Source organism: Schistocerca gregaria, chromosome 8 (genome assembly GCF_023897955.1).
Source record: "Schistocerca gregaria isolate iqSchGreg1 chromosome 8, iqSchGreg1.2, whole genome shotgun sequence".
NCBI lineage: Eukaryota > Metazoa > Arthropoda > Insecta > Orthoptera > Acrididae > Schistocerca > Schistocerca gregaria.
This window is the reverse complement of record NC_064927.1, coordinates 444,976,662-444,990,613: the sequence shown is the minus strand read 5'-3', so window position 1 is coordinate 444,990,613 and position 13,952 is coordinate 444,976,662.

Below are 13,952 nucleotides of genomic sequence, written 5' to 3'. Positions count from 1 at the left end.
CTTCCCCAGTCGCGAGTCATAAGCTGGAATGTTCCGTGCTCCCTAAGACGCCGATCAATTGCTTCGTACGGCTTCCTGTCGGGACACCTTTATTCTGGAAATCTGTCTCGATACGAACGTACCGCGCCACGGCTATTGCCCCGTGCTAATCCATACATCAAATGGTCTTCTGCCAACTCCGTATCTGTAAACATTGCACTGACTGCAAAACCACGTTCGTGATGAACACTAACCTGTTGATGCTATGTACTGATGTGCTTGATGCTCGTACTGTAGGGCAATGAATCGCATGTCAACACAAGCACCGAAGTCAACATTACCTTCCTTCAATTGGGCCAACTGACGTTGAATCGAGGAAGTACAGTACATACTGACGACACTAAAATGAGCTCTAACATGGAAATTAAGCGTTTCCGGACACATGACCACATAACATCTTTTCTTTATTTGTGTGTGAGGAACGTTTCCTGGAAGTTTGGCCGTACCTTTTTGTAACACCATGCAACCAATTTTTATTTGCTCTAGTGAATAGATAGATCTTTATTTCAACTGAAGTTACAGTGCGAGGGGGGGGGGGGGTACAGAGTAAGACAGAAGACTATGTGGAGAAAATGCAAGACTATGTGGGAAACTTACGAAATCAAACATAACGGGACAAAAAAGCTAAATAAATTGTGATAAAATCGGCAACAGAAGTTGTCTGGCAGAACAAGTAAGCCGCGCGGTTAGAAGCGCCATGTCATGGATTGCGCGGCCCCTCTCGCCAGAGGTTCGAGTCCTAACTCGAGCGTGTGTGTGTGTGTGTGTGTGTGTGTGTGTGTGTGTGTGTGTGTGTTGTTCTTAGCGTAAGTTAGATTAAGTAGTGTGTAAGTCTAGGGACCAATGACCTCAGCAGTTTGGTCCCTTAAGAATTAAAAGACACTTGAACATTTTGAACAGTACAAGTTGCGACCTGCTAACAATATGGATCTCGCTACCGAAACTGTTACACATTGCCTCATATCAGCTATCCTACTAAAATCAGCAGTAGACGGCGGCCAGAAGACGAAAGACCCCGAATCATCGTTCACAATCATCAGTTGCCCATCACTCGGAGAAGTTCCACAAGGATGTCACGATTCAATGCTGTTGCTAAAGTGATGAACAAGAATATCGCTTATTTCACTTAAGAATAGGGGAATTCAGCAGAAACTTCCACATCTAGGCTTGCAAAACGCACATTAACAAACAAGTGGTTTGTGCTGGCACAGAGCAGTGTGACACATGTTGGTCAGCCAAGAACGACAGCGGAAGCGACTCACTGGATTGGGTACGCAAAATTTTGGAACGATAGCAACCGATTGTCTCACGGAGGTCGGGCGGCGTCATGGCGGCCTGTCCTTTGACGTACGTACAGAACAGACAAAATATCAAATATCATGCTCAGTTATTCTTTGTGGACAGCAGCAGTGGCTGCATGGTCCTCGCCCCCATCGTCAGTAAAAGCACAAAACAGGCTGCGACTCCGCTTCTTCGAAACTGCTCCACTCCACTGGGGACGGTCGCCAATGTTATTCAGTGTCACTGTCCACCATCTGACGACAAGCAGGAACTTGAGACCCACACGGATTGGTAGTGCACCGCCCCAGCGAAAAATACCCTAAACTTTCCTGCCCAGTAAACATACTCAGAGTAGGCAATTTTCCCCAATGTCAGGAAGCGGTTACGGTTGCACTATGTCAACCCCAGCTGGTTCAAATGGCTCTGAGCACTATGCGACTTCTGAGATCATCAGTCTCCTAGAACTTAGAACTAATTAAATTTAACTAACCTAAGGACATCACACACATCCATGTCCAAGGCAGGATTCGAACCTGCGACCGTAGCGGTCGCTCGGTTCCAGACTGCAGCTCCTAGAACCACACGGCAACTCAGGCCGGCCAACTCCGGCTGCGGCATGGCACAATTTGCGACTGGACATGGCCCTTATCCCACGCACTTAGTCGCTTTCAGAGAGCAATCGGTGCACATGTGGAGAAATTGGTTACCCAGAACACTTCCTTTCGAAATGCATTATATATGAGCACATAAGTAATAACATGGAAAACATAACGGAAACAACACTATAAGATGCACTGAGAAACCCAGGTACGTGGGCGCAGTTGAACGAAATCGCCAACATCTCAAAAGCAGAACATGATAAATACAAAGAGACTCAGCAATACAGAAAACGCAGAAGACGAAGATAGGCCAACATAGATAGCTCGAATAGTTCCAGTACTGACTATGAAACAAGTAACAGTGACAACACTGACATAACACACACACAAAACATACATAACACTCAACACGTAAAACATGCGCGACTACTCCCGTTAACATTAATCAAAGTTTGCAAATTTATATCCTGTTATGAATGAATCTAATTAAAAGTAGAAGTAATTAGAATAGTCCGTGGGCAGATATTGTTCTAGAATCCATGTTAAACTTGTACCCAACAATGTTAAATAGTTACATAAATGAACATATCATTGTAAATGTAATAACATGAACGTCATACAAATTTAATATAAAGTAAGCGAGCAAAATCCAACAGTGTAAATTTTCAACAGAAACAGATGGAGCATGTTACGCAGTAATACAGAATTAATGGGTCAACTACTCAAGAAAGTCTAGTTTTATCATACAAAAGTGTTTTTACAAGATTAATAATAGGTTCAAAAATGGTTCAAATGGCTCTGAGCACTATGCGACTTAACCTCTGAGGTTATCAGTCGCCTAGAACTTAGAACTACTTAAACCTAACTAATCTAAGGACATCACACACCTTAGCGGTCGCTCGGTTCCAGACTGTAGCGCCTAGAACCGCAAGGCCACTCCGGCCGGCTATAATAGGTTCCTGGTGGCTTGTTATTTCTCCTACAGCTACCTAGGAACAGTATATAACCTAATGAGATTACATTAAGGCAGGTTATTGTTTCAAAGTCATGCATAATTTGTTCAGTAACTAACCTAGTAGTAGCTGTTGTTACGTAACGTAAGAAACATCAAGTCACACAGCACTCTAAGAAACAACGCCGACATATATTAGATCCGCATGGACAGAACAAATCGGGTTTTCTCGAAGACGGATGCTCATGTGGATAATACTAAAATGAGTTTAATATCAAGCCCCCCTTTCCCAGGTGCTGTTTCTGAAGGGATATCTGTATCTACTCTTTCCTGTCATCTTTTATTCTCTTCTGAAATTGTACCATAATTTTACGATTTCCTACGTCCAAATCGCAGTATTTTTCTTTAAATAAAGTGTAATTGCTGTCAGTAAATAAAAGATAACACTAAAGTGCAGAGAAAAGAACTCCACGCAGCCCGACCTCCACGTGTTGGTGCATGGGCAACAATGGCGGTGGCCTAGACTGCACAGCACCATTTCGCTGCACGATGGTAGCCATGGGTACTGGCTAAGAAGTCTGTGTGGAGCACTACGACCTGCATAAAGTGATAATATGGTAGTGACAACGCAGCTTGAAAGAAAATGCAGTACTCTCAATAAAATAACCACGAAATAGTGGCACAAAATGAAGTTTCTTTATGTACAGATGAAGTTTCTTTACGTACAGATACATCATGAGAGATTAGTTGCTTGCTAATTGTCAAATGGTTCAAATGGCTCTGAGCACTATGGGACTTAACTTCTGAGGTCATCAGTCCCCTAGAACTTAGAACTACTTAAACTTAACTAACCTACGGACAACACACACATCCATTCCCGAGGCAGGATTCGAACCTGCGATCGTAGCAGTCGCGAGGTACCAGAATCAAGCGCCTAGAACCGCTCGGCCACAGCGGCTGGCTGCTGGTTGTCGCAATGTGGGTAAAATGTGGCAGAAACGCCTTGTTTTGTTTTTCTTTCTCTCATTGCGTGTATCTTTAGTCTTGTATTTCCTGTTTCAGACTGAGAAAAAGCAGTATCCAAGTTAGCTAGTCGTGTATGTTACTCGTCATCTTGTTTGTAGACTTCGGTACTTATTGTAAGGCCTTTAACAAAGGACAAACAGATTCCAATTACAGGTAGTAATGGTTTTTTGTTACTAATTTCGCATCTACTGATACAGATTATTCCTCCACTCACTACCAAATCTGAGCTACGATTCCTGGGCGACACTACTACTTAATGAAAATGTTCAACTCTAGTATGAAATCCACATTCCACACTTAAGCTCTGTGTTAATTCACGTAACAGCAGTCACCTTCTTAACAATATTGCCTTATCTTTTTTGCTTTATGTATGTTTGTATCTGCTCAGTCGGGAATAACTGTTGGGTCACATATATTTATTTATAAAATTAGAGCATAAAACGGCTGAAGGTCGGCTATATTCCTCACTATTCTTCCGTCTGCCTTAAGAATATGGGTCCGTGAAAGGGAGACAACTCTGTGGACAGATACAGTATCATGGAGTATATGAGAGCAAACAAAGAACAGGGGAAGAAGGACGGCATCAAATTATACTGGCGAAAAAAAAAAACGATCTTTCGGTTGTTAAACGTAACTGTAGACTACTGATATTCATGAAGAGTGTGCCATTTCTGAATAATGAATGTGCTTCTCTCTCTTGCTCTTCCTTCTCCTTTTCTCTCCTCGTATCTCTCTCTTCTCTCTCTCCCTCCTTCTCCCTCTCTCTTTCTCTCTCTCTCTCTCAACTCTCTCTCTCTCTCTTTCTCCCCTTGAGTCAGATCACATTTCCGTACGATTCTTTCAATTATTTGGCAGAAAATCCTAAGAAATTTTGGTCTGATGTCAAAGCGGTAGGTGGATCAAAGCAAAATGTCCAGACACTCTGTGACCAAAATGGTACTGAAACAGAGGATGACAGACTAAAGGCCGAAATACTACCTGTCTTTTTCCAAAGCTGTTTCGCAGGGGAAGACGGCACTGTAGTTCCTTCTCTAGATTGTCGCACAGATGACAAAATGGTAGATATCGAAATAGACGACAGAGGGGTAGAGAAACAATCAAAATCCCTCAAAAGAGGAAAGGCTGCTGGACCTGATGGGATACCAGTTCGATTTTACACAGAGTACGCGAAGGAACTTGGCCCCCTTCTTGCAGGGGTGTACCGTAGGTCTCTAGAAGAGCGCAGCGTTCCAAAAGACTGGAAAAGGGCACAGTTCATCCCCTTTCAAGAAGGGCCGTCGAACAGATGTACAGAACTATAGACCTATATCTCTAACGTTGATCAGTTGTAGAATTTTGGAACACGTATTATGTTAGAGTATAATGACTTTTCTGGAGACTAGGAATCAGCATGGGTTTCGAAAAAGACGATCGTGTAAAACCCAGCTTACGCTATTCGTCCACGAGACTCAGAGGGCCATAGACACGGGTTCCCAGGTAGATGCCGTGTTTCTTGACTTCCGCAAGGCGTTTAATACAGTTCCCCCAGACCAATTGTGTGGTTGGATTGAAGAGTTCCTAGAAAACAGAACGCTGCATGTCATTCTTAATGGAGTGATTTCAGATGTGCCGCAGGGTAGTGTCGTAGGACCGTTGCTATTCACAACATACATAAATGACCTTGTGTATAACATCGGAAATTCACTGAGGCTTTTTGCGGATGATGCTGTGGTATATCGAGAGGTTGCAACAATGGAAAATTTTACTGAAATGCAGAAGGATCTGTAACGAATTGACGCATGGCGCGGGGAATTGCAATTGAATATCAAAGTAGACAAGTGTAAAGTGCTGGGAATACACAGAAAGAAAGATCCCCTATCATTTAGCTACAATATAGTAGGTCATCAACTGGAAGCAGTTAATTCCATAAATTATCTGGGAATAGGCATTAGGGGTGATTTAAAATGGAATGATCTTATGAAGTTCATCGGCGGAAAAGCTGATGCCAGACAGAGATTCATTGCAAGAATCCTAAGGAAATGCAATCCGAAAACAAAGGCAGTAGGCTACAGTACACTTGTTCGCCCACTGCTTGAATATTGCTCACCAGTGTGGGATCCGTACCAGATAAGGTTGATGGAAGAGAGAGAGAAGATCCAACGGAGAGCAGCGCGCTTCGTTACAGGATCATTTCGTAATCGCGAAAGCGTTACGGAATGATAAACTCCAGTGGAAGACGCTGCAGGAGAGACGCTCTGTAGCTCGGTACGGGTTTTTGTTGAAGTTTCGAGAACATACCTTCACCGAGGAGTCAAGCAGTATATTGCTCCCTCCTACGTATATCTCGCGAAGAGGCCATGAGGATAAAATCAGAGAGATTAGAGCCCACAAAGAGGCATACCGACAATCTTTCTTTCCACGAACAATACGAGACTGGAATAGAAGGGAGAACCGATAGAGGTACTGGCTCTCAAACGGCTCTGAGCACTATCCGACTCAACTTCTGAGGTCATCAGTCGCCTAGAACTTAGAACTAATTAAACCTAACTAACCTAAGGACATCACACACATCCATGGCCGAGGCAGGGTTCGAACCTGCGACTGTAGCGATCGCTCGGTTCCAGACTGTAGCGCCTAGAACTGCATGGCCACTCCGGCCGGCGATAGAGGTACTCAAAGTACCCTCCGCCACACACCGTCAGGTGGCTTGCGGAGTATGGATGTAGATGTAGATGTGGATATTGATCTTACTTGCCCCATAACTCGACTTCCCTTAATCTCGAGATGGATACTCTTTATTTTTGGCGGCTGTGATCGGTTCCAGTGAACGGTGAGGACGTAACAAAGTAGTTTTACTTTATTACGCGTTAAGTCGCATTACATTTGCTACTGGTGGACGTTCAGTTGTCAGCCCTTGCACAAACCGTCCAGTATCTCTCAACAATATTCTTTGACGTGACATCTGCATAGAAATATACCCCTGCAGAAACCATGACATAGCTATCGGCATGCCATTACCAGGTATTATGAATAGTAATCGTTTAGTCAAAGATGCATGATCACAGAGGGTGATACTTCCGCTTCCGACGTTACCTGAATATTTGTCAAGGTATCTTCGATACAGTCGCATAAGTAAGTAAAGCTGCCACGAACCCGGAGGTTGGTTTCAGTACGACAGTGCTTCACTAGACGTTGTAAAAGTGGGTGCCTTTGCGTTCATCCAACATCTGAATTGACTTACCAGTCTATTTATAGGGGGGATGTACAGTTCACTGTGGACTCCAAACAATGTGGCCAATTGACATTTTTCACATTTGTAAACGTTGTCAGACATTCAAGACATCAAGTTTGAAACAAAACGCCTAGGACTGCCCAGAGATCGAACCCTAGATATCTGGATCAGCATTTTTTTCTTTCTTTTTATTTTCAGTTGAGGCTTCCACAATGTACGTATAGGCTTGACTTCATGCCAACGGTTTCATTGTCGGTTTGTGTATTTCGCTGTTGGTGTGGCCTTAATAAAGGAAGATGAAATCTGAAAATATCCTTAACTTTTCCTCTTAAAAAAAACAGCTTTAATCCTTCATTAGTGAAAACTTCCTTTCTTCATAACAATTATTATTTATTTGACATTACACATTTTCCACACAAAACAAATCTTTCTTCATAATGTCTTCGTTACGTCATTTCCAGTATATAAATAATTAATTAATTAGCTTTTTTTAGGTTTTACCGTTGCAGAGACATCCTTCTTCTCCTTCTCTTCCATTCACTTTTTTCTTTTTTTCATATTCCTCTGCAGAGCTTTCCATCTGCTTGTGTTTTTTGGATAGTTTGCATGGTTTTTGTTGTGCCTTTTGTTCTTTACTAGTTTACATTTTTCCGGTATCCTTCCTTACTTTGTTCCTTTATTTTGAAATATAGTATAATATCTGTCCTTTTATTCAACTAATTGCATTTCTCTTTGTTTTAATGTACGACATTTGGAATAGATTTAGGAAATCTATACGAACAGGAAATCCGAGTCTTTTATAACATTTGAAGGCGTTGAAACTCTGTGGCAGAGGATGGCGGAATTTATTAAGCATAGTACAAATGAATGTAAACTTACTTTGGATTTCCCACATTTTATATTTGGAAATTAATGTAACATAGCCCACGACTAAGAGATAGTCGCATCGACCGTGTAATAACATTATTCCACAGTTATACAGGTATGAGTGAAAATTACGTATTGGTTTCTTGTTTTACATCCTTAGAATAACATAGTATGTTAATTGTCATCTCACTCTGCATACGTGGATATAATGACCTCTAACACAGTGTGTCCCAGAAGTATTTCCCTTATTACTAAGGCAGAAAATACTACACGTATCTTTCATCTTGAACTGCAGATAACATATTCAGGTTTTTGCGTACATGCACACAATTAATAAATTTTGACGTGTGTTCCTTTCGTTTCCCAAAGGATATCCAGGCGGTATTCCGACTCTGCCTATGTGTTGGGCCATATTTCGTAAGGGATAGATGTTATGATGTCACTAATTCTTCTGCGTAATGCTGCGATGTCGTTCACTGGTGTTTGGTAAACCTGGTCCTTGACATAACATCATAGGAAGGAATCCAGTTGTGTTACGTTCGGTAACCGCGAGGTAAGACGGGAATGCGAGATGCTCTGTCGACAGCTAATTTTAAGTGACCAATGGCGAAACTACGGCAGATGACACGTTTTGTAGCTCTGAATGTAGACTCGTGTCCTAACCTAATCACAGTCTCGTGATGTACAATGTATCTGAGAAAACGTCCGTTGGTTATCCGCTGCAGAACTAAAATCACGATAGCCTTACTGACAGCTATTAAAGCGTACCTCATAGAGGAAACTCAAGACAGATAAATTTCTGTTTCAGCGCTAAAAGCAAATTGTAATGTCTCGCTATCATTGCTTACCTGAAACTAACCTCACACTAGCTACACGAGCTGCCGTCTTACTAGGGGTACTTCGTTGCAGATTGCAGCCGACACAAGTAGTTCGGAACGAAAACAATGACAGGAAGAGAAATAAGAGCAAATAAAAAAAAATCACTACCATTAAGAAAATGAAATGGTAAAGTAAAATAAATAGGAAAACGACATTGAAACTAGTTAATTAAATAAAAATAATATTTAAAGTCTTAGACACGACACTGGTGAGGCCAGTACTTTTATACGGTTGTGAAACTTGGTGACATCAGCAACGACAGAAGATTCAAAGGTATTTTGGAAGATCTGTGGACCCGTCTACAACAACATGAAAGGTAAATGGGAAAAAAGAAAGAAAGAAGACCTGTACCAGAGGTTTGGAAAGCCACACATTGGACGAATATTGGGACAGAGGCGACTAAAATGCTTTGCCCCCATCTTACGAGCGGACGGATCCCTTCCTGAGAGAGTACTCCACTCTCAACCACCGGAGAAATCCCCGAGAGGAAGCCAAAGAACGCAATGGAAGCATCGAGTGATGACGACCCTTCAAGAAGTGGAACCGGCGGCCATGGAGGACGATGCTAGAGACCGAAAAAGATGGAGTGCCATCTGCAGCATCTCTTGTGACTGACAGACATTCCTTTTATTGGGGTTTTTGTCTTTGTAATTCTTTTTTTCCTATTGTTCTTCTGCTGTAGACCTCAAAGGCCCGTTAATGCAATAAATATGATGATGATGATGATGATGATGATTCAAAGTCTTCCGATTAGGTTTAGGAATTAAAAAAATGTTGGTGCATTTGATGAGCTTCAAACCTACACTCTTTTACATGGTAGGTTGATATGCTCACCACTGCACTACGTCACTGCAGTTGGTGAAGGTTTAGTACTCGTATTAATGACTGGTGACACAGTGGGAACAATGGTCTGCAGCCTGCTAAATTCGGCTGCAGTTGCAGCTTTTTAATATAAGCCTGTTGTATATGGCTCCATACCCAACGGTAAGGAGAGGTCGGGTAAAGAGTGGTGCTGCAACTGTCGTTCTAGGAGAGCTGCACAGGAGCAGAAATGATGGGCGACCAAGTTAACAAAGCGGACAGGTGTATGGAAACTCACTACAAATACTTGAGCAAGAAATAGAAGGCAGTTCGAAGAACAACAGCTACGTTCAGGATCTCTGAATTAATCAGGGACAACGGTGTTGCGACGATGTGGCTCCGAGTGCAAGAGAGCATCTGGCTGCCGCCAGCCATCCTATTTTGTGGGAGCAGAGCGCGCTCAAGGCACGAAATCGTTGGAGGCTCAGCGCGAGCGCATCATTGGGTCTGACAGATCCCGTGCGACCGCTATCGATGTCTAACGGAAGCATGCAATTCCGTTGCCAACTTCACCACACCTGTGGGGTGATACTACAAAGCTAATCTCTGTAACTGTGGTAACTGTATATGTGATGATGAATCGCGACTTGTGTGGAGCGATCCAGCAGTGTTTGTTTAGCGCTGTCTATGACAGTTGTCTCTGACGCTAGCATCGTTGTCCATCTGTGAGTGTGAGTGTGTGTGTGTGTGTGTGTGTGTGAATGCGTGCGTGTTGAGTTTGGTGACGTTGTCATGCGTGATGAAATACGAAATTCAAAGGCCAGAGCCAGGATTCGGGATCCAAACAAATCAAGAAAGAAAGCCGGATAAGAAGACGAAGGTGAACTGACCATTTACTGTCGCAGCTTGGCAACAGCGGACGTTTCAGGCACGACTCTGAGCGCTCTAACTGGAGGGAGTCAGCTGCAAGGCGTGAAGTGTCAACAATTGAGTAATCTTAATCAGACTGTAGCGATAATGCTTGGTGACCCGCACAGAGATTTTATGTCACTTATAAGCAACGCATGCGTTCGATACAGTTCCACACTGTCGCCTGATAAACAAAGTATGAGCCTACGGAATATCAGACCAGCTGTGTGGCTGGATTGAAAAGTTTTTAGCAAACAGAACACAGCATGTTGTTATCAGTGGAGACACGTCTACAGACGTTAAGGTAACCTCTGGCGTGCCACAGGGGAGTGTTATGGGACCGTTGCTTCTCACAATATATATAAATGACCTAGTAGATAGTGTAGGTAGTTTCATGCGGCTTTTCGCGGATGATGCTGTAGTGTACAGAGAAGTTGCAGCATTAGAAAATTGTAGCGAAATGCAGGATGATCTGCAGCGGATAGGCACTTGGTGCAGGGAGTGGCAACTGACCCTTAACATAGACAAATGTAATGTATTGCGAACACATAGAAAGAAGGATCCTTTATTGTATGAATATATGATTGCGGAACAAACACTGGTAGCAGTTACTTCTGTAAAATATCTGGGAGTATGCGTGCGGAACGATTTGAAGTGGAATGATCGCATAAAATTAATTGTTGGTAAGGCGGGTACCAGGTTGAGATTCATTGGGAGAGACCTTGGAAAATGTAGTCTGTCAACAAAGGAAGTGGCTTACAAAACACTCGTTCGACCTGTACTTGAGTATTGCTCATCAGTGTGGGACCCGTACCAGATCCGGTTGACGGAGGAAATAGAGAAGATCGAAAGAAGAGCGGCACGTTTCGTCACAGGGTTATTTGGTAACCGTGATAGCGGTACGGAGATGTTTGGCAACCTTAAGTGGCTCTGCATCGCGGTGTAGCTTGCTCGCCAGGTTTCGAGAGGGTGCGTTTCTGGATGAGGTATCGAATATATTGCTTCACCCTACCTATACCTCCCGAGGAGATCACGAATGTAAAATTAGAGAGATTCGAGCGCGCACGATGGCTTCCCGTGATCCATACGCGACTGGAACAGAAAAGGGAGGTAATGACAGAGGCACGTAAAGTGCCCTCCGCCACACACCGTTGGGTGGCTTGCGGAGTATAAAAGTAGATGTAGATGTAAACAGTTAGGGACTGCGTATCTCCCGTTGACTATGTCAAGTAAGAGCAGAATGGAAAACCATCGTCGACCGAGAGTCTTTTTCCGGTCGGAACAAAAGACTGGGGCGGCGAGAGCGCTGCTGACGTCCGCTGGGCCTCTTGCGCCGGCGCGGGGTGGGCGTGGCTGGCTGGCTATCAGCCGACCCATCCCCATCGCCGGCGCTCGTCATCAGCCGCGAGGCGTGCCCGGCCGGCGAGCTGCCACTCAGCCGACACAACACGTCACAACAGAGCGCTGCCTGTAATTAGCCGGCTCCGATCAGTGCGCGCGCACGGAACAACTGCAGGAATTAACGAAGCGCCCGCACCTACACGAACCGCTCGCGGCCGCACGTCTCGCGCTGGAAGCCTATCAGCGCCGGCCGCCGTAATTATATTGAAGTGGCTGCCTCCCCTTCCCTGTCTCTCCTCCCGCTCTCCGAGCTGCACTGCGCCACGCCCGCTGCCCATCTGTAAATAAATGTGGGCGGCGAGAGACGTTCGACAGACAGCCGGCTCGAACGGGTGGTGGGCGTCAGCCGGCGGATCTGCATCCATCTCGGGCGCCGCCGAGCCGTTAATGAACACCTTTCGAGGCAGCGGACGGGGCCTCGAGACGGCCTCGCAGGCCGCTTAGGCAGGTTCGAACAGTGCAGCACTTTGCGGTCAGAGGTGATCCTCGACAAGAAGTGGAGGTCTCAAGTCCGGTCGACGATTAAATCAATAAAGACGAAACGACAGCTCTTTGGCCACCCCACAAAGCTTTGGCAGCATGGTTAGAGTGTCAAGTCATAAATGAATACCGATAGAGGTAAAGGTGGATAGATGGGCACCCACTTTTTTTTTATATATAACACCTTTTCTTTTTAGTATAATCACATGAAATTAACATAAAACTTTTCTCTAGTATGTCCTGCAAATAGTTACGACATGTTTTGGATCAACTTTTTAATAGTTAAAACAAAATTTTATTTTTCCTGATAGTCTGCATTTTGTTGCGTCAAGAATTTGTGCTGGTAATATGGACCCCAAGGTAGTTTGAAATAAAAAGAAACAAAAATTTGAAAAAAAATAATTTTATTTAATTTTTGTGTATAATGAAAATAAGATTCACTCTGAACATTGTTAATTAGCCTACTGGTGGGATGATTTTCATAGCCTACGCCTAGTCTATCCACAATAGTCACACACAGAAGCATCTTTCTACACGTTACAAGTGATCCTCTTTCAGCTGCAGATAATGCACCAACTTGCCTTTTCCAGCCTGAGGCCGATGACAGGAGAAATTTTTCTTTGAACGACACTAAGACCTGACTCGTCTGCCGGCTGGTGTGGCCGAGCGGTTCTACGCGCTACAGTCTGGAACCGCGCGACCGCTACGGAGCAGGCTCGAATCCTGCTTCCGGCATGGATGTGTGTGATGTCTTTAGGTTAGTTATGTTTAAGTAGTTCTAAGTTCTAGGGGACTGATGACCTCAGCAGTTAAGTCCCATAGTGCTCAGAGCCATTTTTTGATTCGTCTACATTAAAAACTCTGTCTGCAGGATATTTGTAGTTGCTGAACGCAGCTTCCAGTAAACTGAAGAAATTGTCCACAGCTTGTTTATTAAACTCATTAGCACGTGAAATCGAAGTTGCGGATGGCTTCAAAATAGACAGAATATTTTTGTGCCGTGACATAAAATGGTCTAACCAAGTTCAACCAAAATCTTCGCCCTTTACAAATGGATGAGGGTTTTATTTCTTGTGCAAAGCTGATAGGCCATGCGCCTGACGTCATTTCTGGTAAGGCTGTAGAATTTGGATTTCATAATGGGAGGATCTTTAACCAGTTCATCCTAAAGTCCCTGTGGTAAAACCGGTGGACGGCCCAGTTTAATATTAACTATTTCTTCGACCGGTTTATCGATTCGTGCAAGCCTTTGGAGTGTAAAACGAGGGACAGAGTACACTTTAACCGCTTTTTTCAACCCCATTTTTTTCTCTTTAATAGCTACAATAGCATTTGACATATTTGCTTTGTCCCACGATTGCCGTTTCAATTTTTTTGGTGGTACAAGATGTCTTCGTGGCATCTGAAACATAAAAAGTAGCAATATTTGTAAATGGTCCCATAAAATCTGGTTGATTTTAAGGGGCCCATAATATCAGCAGCAAAAGGGGCCCATATATCCACCCTC